The sequence below is a fragment of the Aegilops tauschii genome, chromosome 5, assembly GCF_002575655.3.
Source record: "Aegilops tauschii subsp. strangulata cultivar AL8/78 chromosome 5, Aet v6.0, whole genome shotgun sequence".
In the NCBI taxonomy this organism is placed as follows: Eukaryota; Viridiplantae; Streptophyta; class Magnoliopsida; order Poales; family Poaceae; genus Aegilops; species Aegilops tauschii.
Window position 1 is genome coordinate 159491101 of NC_053039.3, and position 10308 is coordinate 159501408.

Below are 10308 nucleotides of genomic sequence, written 5' to 3' on the forward strand. Positions count from 1 at the left end.
AAATCCTACCGAGTGGTGAGCAACCCGCTCACTCGGGGGCTTAGCTGCAGTCCAGTACTCGCCTAAGTTTGAAAAATCCTACCGAGTGGTGAGCAACCCGCTCACTCGGGGGCTTAGCTGCAGTCCAGTACTCGCCTAAGTTTGAAAAATCCTACCGAGTGGTGAGCAACCCTCTCACTCGGGGGCTTAGCTGCAGTCCAGTAGTCGCCCAAATTTGAAAAATCCTACTGAGTGGTGAGCAACCCCCCACTCGGGGGCTTAGCTGCACTCCAGTACTCGCCTAAGTTTGAAAAATCCTACCGAGTGGTGAGCAACCCTCTCACTCGGGGGGCTTAGCTGCAGTCCAGTACTCGCCTAAGTTTGACAAATCCTACCGAGTGGTGAGCAACCCTCTCACTCGGGGGATTAGCTGCAGTCAAGTGCTCGCCTAAGTTTGAAAAATCCTACCGAGTGGTGAGCAACCCTCTCACTCGGTGGCTTAGCTGCAGTCCAGTACTCGCCTAAGTTTGAAAAATCCTACCGAGTGTTGAGGAACCTTCCCACTCGGGGGCTTAGCTACAGTCCAGTACTTGCCTAAGTTTGGAAAATCCTACCGAGTGGTGAGCAACCCTCTCACTCGGGGCTTAGCTGCAGTCCAGTACTCGCCTAAGTTTGAAAAATCCTATCGAGTGGTGAGCAACCCCCCCCCCCACTCGGGGGCTTAGCTGCAGTCCAGTACTCGCCTAAGTTTGAAAATTCCTACCGAGTGGTGAGCAACCCTCGCACTCGGGGGCTTAGCTGCAGTCCAGTACTCGCCTAAGTTTGAAAAATCCTACCGAGTGGTGAGCAACCCTCTCACTCGGTGGCTTAGCTCCAGTCCAGTACTCTCCTAAGTTTGAAAAATCCTACCGAGTGGTGAGCAACCCGCTCACTCGGGGGCTTAGCTGCAGTCCAGTACTCGCCTAAGTTTGAAAAATCCTACCGAGTGGTGAGCAACCCGCTCACTCGGGGGCTTAGCTGCAGTCCAGTACTCGCCTAAGTTTGAAAAATCCTACCGAGTGGTGAGCAACCCTCTCACTCGGGGGCTTAGCTGCAGTCCAGTACTCGCCTAAGTTTGAAAAATCCTACCGAGTGGTGAGCAACCCGCTCACTCGGGGGCTTAGCTGCAGTCCAGTACTCGCCTAAGTTTGAAAAATCCTACCGAGTGGTAAGCAACCCCCCCCCACTCGGGTGCTTAGCTGAACTCCAGTACTCGCCTAAGTTTGAAAAATCCTACCGAGTGGTGAGCAACCCTCTCACTCGGGGGCTTAGCTGCAGTCTAGTACTTGCCTAAGTTTGAAAAATCCTATCGAGTGGTGAGCAACCCTCTCACTCGGGGGCTTAGCTGCAGTCCAGTACTCGCCTATGTTTGAAAAATCCTACCGAGTGGTGAGCAACCCTCCCACTCGGGGGCTTAGCTGCAGTCCAGTACTCGCCTAAGTTTGAAAAATCCTACCGAGTGGTGAGCAACCCTCTCACTCGGGGGATTAGCTGCAGTCAAGTGCTCGCCTAAGTTTGAAAAATCCTACCGAATGGTGAGCAACCCTCTCACTCGGTGGCTTAGCTGCAGTCCAGTACTCGCCTAAGTTTGAAAAATCCTAGCGAGTGGTGAGCAACCCGCTCACTCGGGGGCTTAGTTGCAGTCCAGTACTCGCCTAAGTTTGAAAAATCCTACCGAGTGGTGAGCAACCCTCTAACTCGGGGGCTTAGCTGCAGTCCAGTACTCGCCCAATTTTGAAAAACCTACTGAGTGGTGAGCAACCCCCCCACTCGGGGGCTTAGCTGCGCTCCAGTACTCGCCTAAGTTTGAAAAATCCTACCGACTGGTGAGCAACCCTCTCACTCGGGGGGCTTAGCTGCAGTCCAGTACTCGCCTAAGTTTGAAAAATCCTACCGAGTGGTGAGCAACCCCCCCACTCGGGGGTTTAGCTGCAGTCCAGTACTCGCCTAAGTTTGAAAAATCCTACCGAGTGGTGAGCAACCCTCTCACTCGGGGGCTTAGCTGCAGTCCAGTACTCGCCTAAGTTTGAAAATTCCTATCGAGTGGTCAGCAACCCTCTCACTCGGGGGCTTAGCTGCAGTCCAGTGCTCGCCTAAGTTTGAAAAATCCTACCGAGTGGTGAGCAACCCTCTCACTCGGGGGGCTTCGCTGCAGTGCAGTACTCGCCTAGGTTTGAAAAATCCTACCGAGTGGTGAGCAACCAGCTCACTCGGGGGCTTAGCTACAGTCCAGTACTCGCCTAAGTTTGAAAAATCCTACCGAGTGGTGAGCAACCCCCCCACTCGGGGGTTTAGCTGCAGTCCAGTACTCGCCTAAGTTTGAAAAATCCTACCGAGTGGTGAGCAACCCTCTCACTCGGGGGCTTAGCTGCAGTCCAGTACTCGCCTAAGTTTGAAAAATCCTATCGAGTGGTGAGCAACCCTCTCACTCGGGGGCTTAGCTGCAGTCCAGTGCTCGCCTAAGTTTGAAAAATCCTACCGAGTGGTGAGCAACCCTCTCACTCGGGGGCTTAGCTGCAGTCCAGTAGTCGCCCAAGTTTGAAAAATCCTACTGAGTGGTGAGCAACCCCCCACTAGGGGGCTTAGCTGCACTCCAGTACTCGCCTAAGTTTCAAAAATCCTACCGAGTGGTGAGCAACCCTCTCACTCGGGGGGCTTAGCTGCAGTCCAGTACTCGCCTAAGTTTGAAAAATCCTACCGAGTGGTGAGCAACCCTCTCACTCGGGGGATTAGCTGCAGTCAAGTGCTCGCCTAAGTTTGAAAAATCCTACCGAGTGGTGAGCAACCCTCTCACTCGGTGGCTTAGCTGCAGTCCAGTACTCGCCTATGTTTGAAAAATCCTACCGAGTGTTGAGGAACCTTCCCACTCGGGGGCTTAGCTACAGTCCAGTACTCGCCTAAGTTTGGAAAATCCTACCGAGTGGTGAGCAACCCTCTCACTCGGGGGCTTAGCTGCAGTCCAGTACTCGCCTAAGTTTGAAAAATCCTACCGAGTGGTGAGCAACCCTCTCACTCGGTGGCTTAGCTTCAGTCCAGTACTCGCCTAAGTTTGAAAAATCCTACCGAGTGGTGAACAACCCGCTCACTCGGGGGCTTAGCTGCAGTCCAGTACTCGCCTAAGTTTGAAAAATCCTACCGAGTGGTGAGCAACCCTCTCACTCGGTGGCTTAGCTTCAGTCCAGTACTCGCCTAAGTTTGAAAAATCCTACCGAGTGGTGAGCAACCCGCTCACTTGGGGGCTTAGCTGCAGTCCAGTACTCGCCTAAGTTTGAAAAATCCTACCGAGTGGTGAGCAACCCCCCCACTCGGGGGCTTAGCTGCAGTCCAGTACTCGCCTAAGTTTGAAAAATCCTACCGAGTGGTGAGCAACCCTCTCACTCGGGGGCTTAGCTGCAGTCCAGTACTCGCCTAAGTTTGAAAAATCCTACCGAGTGGTGAGCAACCCTCTCACTCGAGGGCTTAGCTGCAGTCCAGTACTTGCCTAAGTTTGAAAAATCCTATCGAGTGGTGAGCAACCCTCTCACTCGGGGGCTTAGCTGCAGTCCAGTACTCGCCTAAGTTTGAAAAATCCTACCGAGTGGTGAGCAACCCTCTCACTCGGGGGCTTAGCTGCAGTCCAGTGCTCGCCTAAGTTTGAAAAATCCTACCGAGTGGTGAGCAACCCTCTCACTCGGGGGCATAGCTGCAGTCCAGTACTCGCCCATGTTTGAAAAATCCTACTGAGTGGTGAGCAACCCCCCACTCGGGGCCTTAGCTGCACTCCAGTACTCGCCTAAGTTTGAAAAATCCTACCGAGTTGTGAGCAACCCTCTCACTCGGGGGATTAGCTGCAGTCCAGTGCTCGCCTAAGTTTGAAAAATCCTACCGAGTGGTGAGCAACCCTATCACTCGGTGGCTTAGCTGCAGTCCAGTGCTCGCCTAAGTTTGAAAAATCCTACCGAGTGGTGAGCAACCCTCTCACTCGAGGGCTTAGCTGCAGTCCAGTACTCGCCTAAGTTTGAAAAATCCTACCGAGTGTTGAGGAACCTTCCCACTCGGGGGCTTAGCTACAGTCCAGTACTTGCCTAAGTTTGGAAAATCCTACCGAGTGGTGAGCAACCCTCTCACTCGGGGGCTTAGCTGCAGTCCAGTACTCGCCTAAGTTTGAAAAATCCTATCGAGTGGTGAGCAACCCTATCACTCGGGGGCTTAGCTGCAGTCCAGTACACGGCTAAGTTTGAAAATTCCTACCAAGTGGTGAGCAACCCGCTCACTCGGGGGCTTAGCTGCAGTCCAGTACTTGCCTAAGTTTGAAAAATCCTATCGAGTGGTGAGCAACCCTCTCACTCGGGGGCTTAGCTGCAGTCCAGTACTCGCCTATGTTTGAAAAATCCTACCGAGTGGTGAGCAACCCTCCCACTCGGGGGCTTAGCTGCAGTCCAGTACTCGCCTAAGTTTGAAAAATCCTACCGAGTGGTGAGCAACCCTCTCACTCGGGGGCTTAGCTGCAGTCCAGTGCTCGCCTAAGTTTGAAAAATCCTACCGAGTGGTGAGCAACCCTCTCACTCGGGGGCATAGCTGCAGTCCAGTACTCGCCCATGTTTGAAAAATCCTACCGAGTGGTGACCAACCCCCCACTCGGGGGCTTAGCTGCACTCCAGTACTCGCCTAAGTTTGAAAAATCCTACCGAGTGGTGAGCAACCCTCTCACTCGGGGGGCTTAGCTGCAGTCCAGTACTCGCCTAAGTTTGAAAAATCGTACCGAGTGGTGAGCAACCCTCTCACTCGGGGGGCTTAGCTGTAGTCCAGTACTCGCCTAAGTTTGAAAAATCCTACCGAGTGGTGAGCAACCCTCTCACTCGGGGGATTAGCTGCAGTCCAGTGCTCGCCTAAGTTTGAAAAATCGTACCGAGTGGTGAGCAACCCTCTCACTCGGTGGCTTAGCTGCAGTCCAGTGCTCGCCTAAGTTTGAAAAATCCTACCGAGTGGTGAGCAACCCTCTCACTCGAGGGCTTAGCTGCAGTCCAGTACTCGCCTAAGTTTGAAAAATCCTACCGAGTGTTGAGGAACCTTCCCACTCGGGGGCTTAGCTACAGTCCAGTACTTGCCTAAGTTTGGAAAATCCTACCGAGTGGTGAGCAACCCTCTCACTCGGGGGCTTAGCTGCAGTCCAGTACTCGCCTAAGTTTGAAAAATCCTATCGAGTGGTGAGCAACCCTATCACTCGGGGGCTTAGCTGCAGTCCAGTACACGGCTAAGTTTGAAAATTCCTACCAAGTGGTGAGCAACCCTCTCACTCGGGGGCTTAGCTGCAGTCCAGTACTTGCCTAAGTTTGAAAAATCCTATCGAGTGGTGAGCAACCCTATCACTCGGGGGCTTAGCTGCAGTCCAGTACACGGCTAAGTTTGAAAATTCCTACCAAGTGGTGAGCAACCCTCTCACTCGGAGGCTTAGCTGCAGTCCAGTACTCGCCTAAGTTTGAAAAATCCTATCGAGTGGTGAGCAACCCCCCCCCACTCGGGGGCTTAGCTGCAGTGCAGTGCTCGCTTAAGTTTGAAAAATCCTACCGACTGGTGAGCAACCCTCTCACTCGGGGGCTTAGCTGCAGTCCAGTACTCGCCCAAGTTTGAAAAATCCTACCGAGTGGTGAGCAACCCTCTCACTCGGGGGCTTAGCTGCACTCCAGTACTCGCCTAAGTATGAAAAATCCTACCGAGTGGTGAGCAACCCTCTCACTCGGGGGGCTTAGCTGCAGTCCAGTAATCGCCTAAGTTTGAAAAATCCTACCGAGTGGTGAGCAACCCTCTCACTCGAGGGATTAGCTGCAGTCAAGTGCTCGCCTATGTTTGAAAAATCCTACAGAGTGGTGAGCAACCCTCTCACTCGGTGGCTTAGCTGCAGTCCAGTACTCGCCTAAGTTTGAAAAATCCTACCGAGTGTTGAGGAACCTTCCCACTCGGGGGCTTAGCTACAGTCCAATACTGGCCTAAGTTTGGAAAATCCTACCGAGTGGTGAGCAACCCTCTCACTCGGGGCTTAGCTGCAGTCCAGTACTCGCCTAAGTTTGAAAAATCCTACCGAGTGGTGAGCAACCCTCTCACTCGGGGGCTTAGCTGCAGTCCAATACTTGCCTAAGTTTGGAAAATCCTACCGAGTGGTGAGCAACCCTCCCACTCGGGGGCTTAGCTGCAGTCCAGTACTCGCCTAAGTTTGAAAAATCCTTCCGAGTGGTGAGCAACCCTCTCACTCGGGGGCTTAGCTGCAGTCCAGTACTCGCCTAAGTTTGAAAAATCCTACCGAGTGGTGAGCAGCCCTCTCACTCGGGGGATTAGCTGCAGTCAAGTGCTCGCCTAAGTTTGAAAAATCCTACCGAGTGGTGAGCAACCCTCTCACTCGGTGGCTTAGCTGCAGTCCAGTACTCGCCTAAGTTTGAAAAATCCTACCGAGTGTTGAGGAACCTTCCCACTCGGGGGCTTAGCTACAGTCCAGTACTTGCCTAAGTTTGGAAAATCCTACCGAGTGGTGAGCAACCCTCTCACTCGGGGCTTAGCTGCAGTCCAGTACTCGCCTAAGTTTGAAAAATCCTATCGAGTGGTGAGCAACCCCCCCACTCGGGGGCTTAGCTGCAGTCCAGTACTCGCCTAAGTTTGAAAATTCCTACCGAGTGGTGAGCAACCCTCTCACTCGGGGGCTTAGCTGCAGTCCAGTACTCGCCTATGTTTGAAAAATCCTATCGAGTGGTGAGCAACCCTCTCACTCGGGGGCTTAGCTGCAGTCCAGTGCTCGCCTAAGTTTGAAAAATCCTACCGACTGGTGAGCAACCCTCTCACTCGGGGGCTTAGCTGCACTCCAGTACTCGCCTAAGTATGAAAAATCCTACCGAGTGGTGAGCAACCCTCTCACTCGGGGGGCTTAGCTGCAGTCCAGTAATCGCCTAAGTTTGAAAAATCCTACCGAGTGGTGAGCAACCCTCTCACTCGAGGGATTAGCTGCAGTCAAGTGCTCGCCTATGTTTGAAAAATCCTACAGAGTGGTGAGCAACCCTCTCACTCGGTGGCTTAGCTGCAGTCCAGTACTCGCCTAAGTTTGAAAAATCCTACCGAGTGTTGAGGAACCTTCCCACTCGGGGGCTTAGCTACAGTCCAATACTGGCCTAAGTTTGGAAAATCCTACCGAGTGGTGAGCAACCCTCTCACTCGGGGCTTAGCTGCAGTCCAGTACTCGCCCAAGTTTGAAAAATCCTACCGAGTGGTGAGCAACCCTCTCACTCGGGGGCTTAGCTGCAGTCCAATACTTGCCTAAGTTTGGAAAATCCTACCGAGTGGTGAGCAACCCTCCCACTCGGGGGCTTAGCTGCAGTCCAGTACTCGCCTAAGTTTGAAAAATCCTTCCGAGTGGTGAGCAACCCTCTCACTCGGGGGCTTAGCTGCAGTCCAGTACTCGCCTAAGTTTGAAAAATCCTACCGAGTGGTGAGCAGCCCTCTCACTCGGGGGATTAGCTGCAGTCAAGTGCTCGCCTAAGTTTGAAAAATCCTACCGAGTGGTGAGCAACCCTCTCACTCGGTGGCTTAGCTGCAGTCCAGTACTCGCCTAAGTTTGAAAAATCCTACCGAGTGTTGAGGAACCTTCCCACTCGGGGGCTTAGCTACAGTCCAGTACTTGCCTAAGTTTGGAAAATCCTACCGAGTGGTGAGCAACCCTCTCACTCGGGGCTTAGCTGCAGTCCAGTACTCGCCTAAGTTTGAAAAATCCTATCGAGTGGTGAGCAACCCCCCCACTCGGGGGCTTAGCTGCAGTCCAGTACTCGCCTAAGTTTGAAAATTCCTACCGAGTGGTGAGCAACCCTCTCACTCGGGGGCTTAGCTGCAGTCCAGTACTCGCCTATGTTTGAAAAATCCTATCGAGTGGTGAGCAACCCTCTCACTCGGGGGCTTAGCTGCAGTCCAGTGCTCGCTTAAGTTTGAAAAATCCTACCGACTGGTGAGCAACCCTCTCAATCGGGGGCTTAGCTGCAGTCCAGTACACGGCTAAGTTTGAAAATTCCTACCAAGTGGTGAGCAACCCGCTCACTCGGGGCTTAGCTGCAGTCCAGTACTTGCCTAAGTTTGAAAAATCCTACCGAGTGTTGAGCAACCCCCCCACTCGGGGGCTTAGCTGCAGTCCAGTACTCGCCTATGTTTGAAAAATCCTACCGAGTGGTGAGCAACCCTCTCACTCGGGGGCTTAGCTGCAGTCCAGTACTCGCCTAAGTTTGAAAAATCCTATCGAGTGGTGAGCAACCCTCTCACTCGGGGGGCTTAGCTGCAGTCCAGTGCTCGCTTAAGTTTGAAAAATCCTACCGACTGGTGAGCAACCCTCTCACTCGGGGGCTTAGCTGCAGTCCAGTACTCGCCCAAGTTTGAAAAATCCTACTGAGTGGTGAGCAACCCCCCACTCGGGGGCTTAGCTGCACTCCAGTACTCGCCTAAGTATGAAAAATCCTACCGAGTGGTGAGCAACCCTCTCACTCGGGGGGCTTAGCTGCAGTCCAGTACTCGCCTAAGTATGAAAAATCCGACCGAGTGGTGAGCAACCCTCTCACTCGGGGGATTAGCTGCAGTCAAGTGCTCGCCTAAGTTTGAAAAATCCTATAGAGTGGTGAGCAACCCTCTCACTCGGTGGCTTAGCTGCAGTCCAGTACTCGCCTAAGTTTGACAAATCCTACCGAGTGGTGAGCAACCCTCTCACTCGGGGGATTAGCTGCAGTCAAGTGCTCGCCTAAGTTTGAAAAATCCTATCGAGTGGAGAGCAACCCTCTCACTCGGGGGCCTAGCTGCAGTCCAGTGCTTGCCTAAGTTTGAAAAATCCTACCGAGTGGTGAGCAACCCTCTAACTCGGGGGCTTAGCTGCAGTCCAGTACTCGCCCAATTTTGAAAAACCTACTGAGTGGTGAGCAACCCCCCCCCCCACTCGGGGGCTTAGCTGCGCTCCAGTACTCGCCTAAGTTTGAAAAATCCTACCGAGTGGTGAGCAACCCTCTCACTCGGGGGGCTTAGCTGCAGTCCAGTACTCGCCTAGGTTTGAAAAATCCTACCGAGTGGTGAGCAACCAGCTCACTCGGGGGCTTAGCTGCAGTCCAGTACTCGCCTAAGTTTGAAAAATCCTACCGAGTGGTGAGCAACCGCCCCACTCGGGGGTTTAGCTGCAGTCCAGTACTCGCCTAAGTTTGAAAAATCCTACCGAGTGGTGAGCAACCCTCTCACTCGGGGGCTTAGCTGCAGTCCAGTACTCGCCTAAGTTTGAAAAATCCTATCGAGTGGTGAGCAACCCTCTCACTCGGGGGCTTAGCTGCAGTCCAGTGCTCGCCTAAGTTTGAAAAATCCTACCGAGTGGTGAGCAACCCTCTCACTCGGGGGCTTAGCTGCAGTCCAGTAGTCGCCCAAGTTTGAAAAATCCTACTGAGTGGTGAGCAACCCCCCACTCGGGGGCTTATCTGCACTCCAGTCCTCGCCTAAGTTTCAAAAATCCTACCGAGTGGTGAGCAACCCTCTCACTCGGGGGGCTTAGCTGCAGTCCAGTACTCGCCTAAGTTTGAAAAATCCTACCGAGTGGTGAGCAACCCTCTCACTCGGGGGATTAGCTGCAGTCAAGTGCTCGCGTAAGTTTGAAAAATCCTACCGAGTGGTGAGCAACCCTCTCACTCGGGGGCTTAGCTGCAGTCCAGTACTCGCTTAAGTTTGAAAAATCCTACCGAGTGTTGAGCAACCCTCTCACTCGGTGGCTTAGCTCCAGTCCAGTACTCGCCTAAGTTTGAAAATTCCTACCGAGTGGTGAGCAACCCGCTCACTCGGGGGCTTAGCTGCAGTCCAGTACTCGCCTAAGTTTGAAAAATCCTACCGAGTGGTGAGCAACCCCCCACTCGGGGGCTTAGCTGCAGTCCAGTACTCGCCTAAGTTTGAAAAATCCTACCGAGTGGTGAGCAAACCTCTCACTCGGGAGCTTAGCTGCAGTCCAGTACTCGCCTAAGTTTGAAAAATCCTACCGAGTGGTGAGCAACCCGCTCACTCGGGGGCTTACCTGCAGTCCAGTACTCGCCTAAGTTTGAAAAATCCTACCGAGTGGTGAGCAACCCCCCCCCCCACTCGGGGGCTTAGCTGAACTCCAGTACTCGCCTAAGTTTGAAAAATCCTACCGAGTGGTGAGCAACCCTCTCACTCGGAGGCTTAGCTGCAGTCCAGTACTTGCCTAAGTTTGAAAAATCCTATCGAGTGGTGAGCAACCCTCTCACTCGGGGGCTTAGTTGCAGTCCAGTACTCGCCTATGTTTGAAAA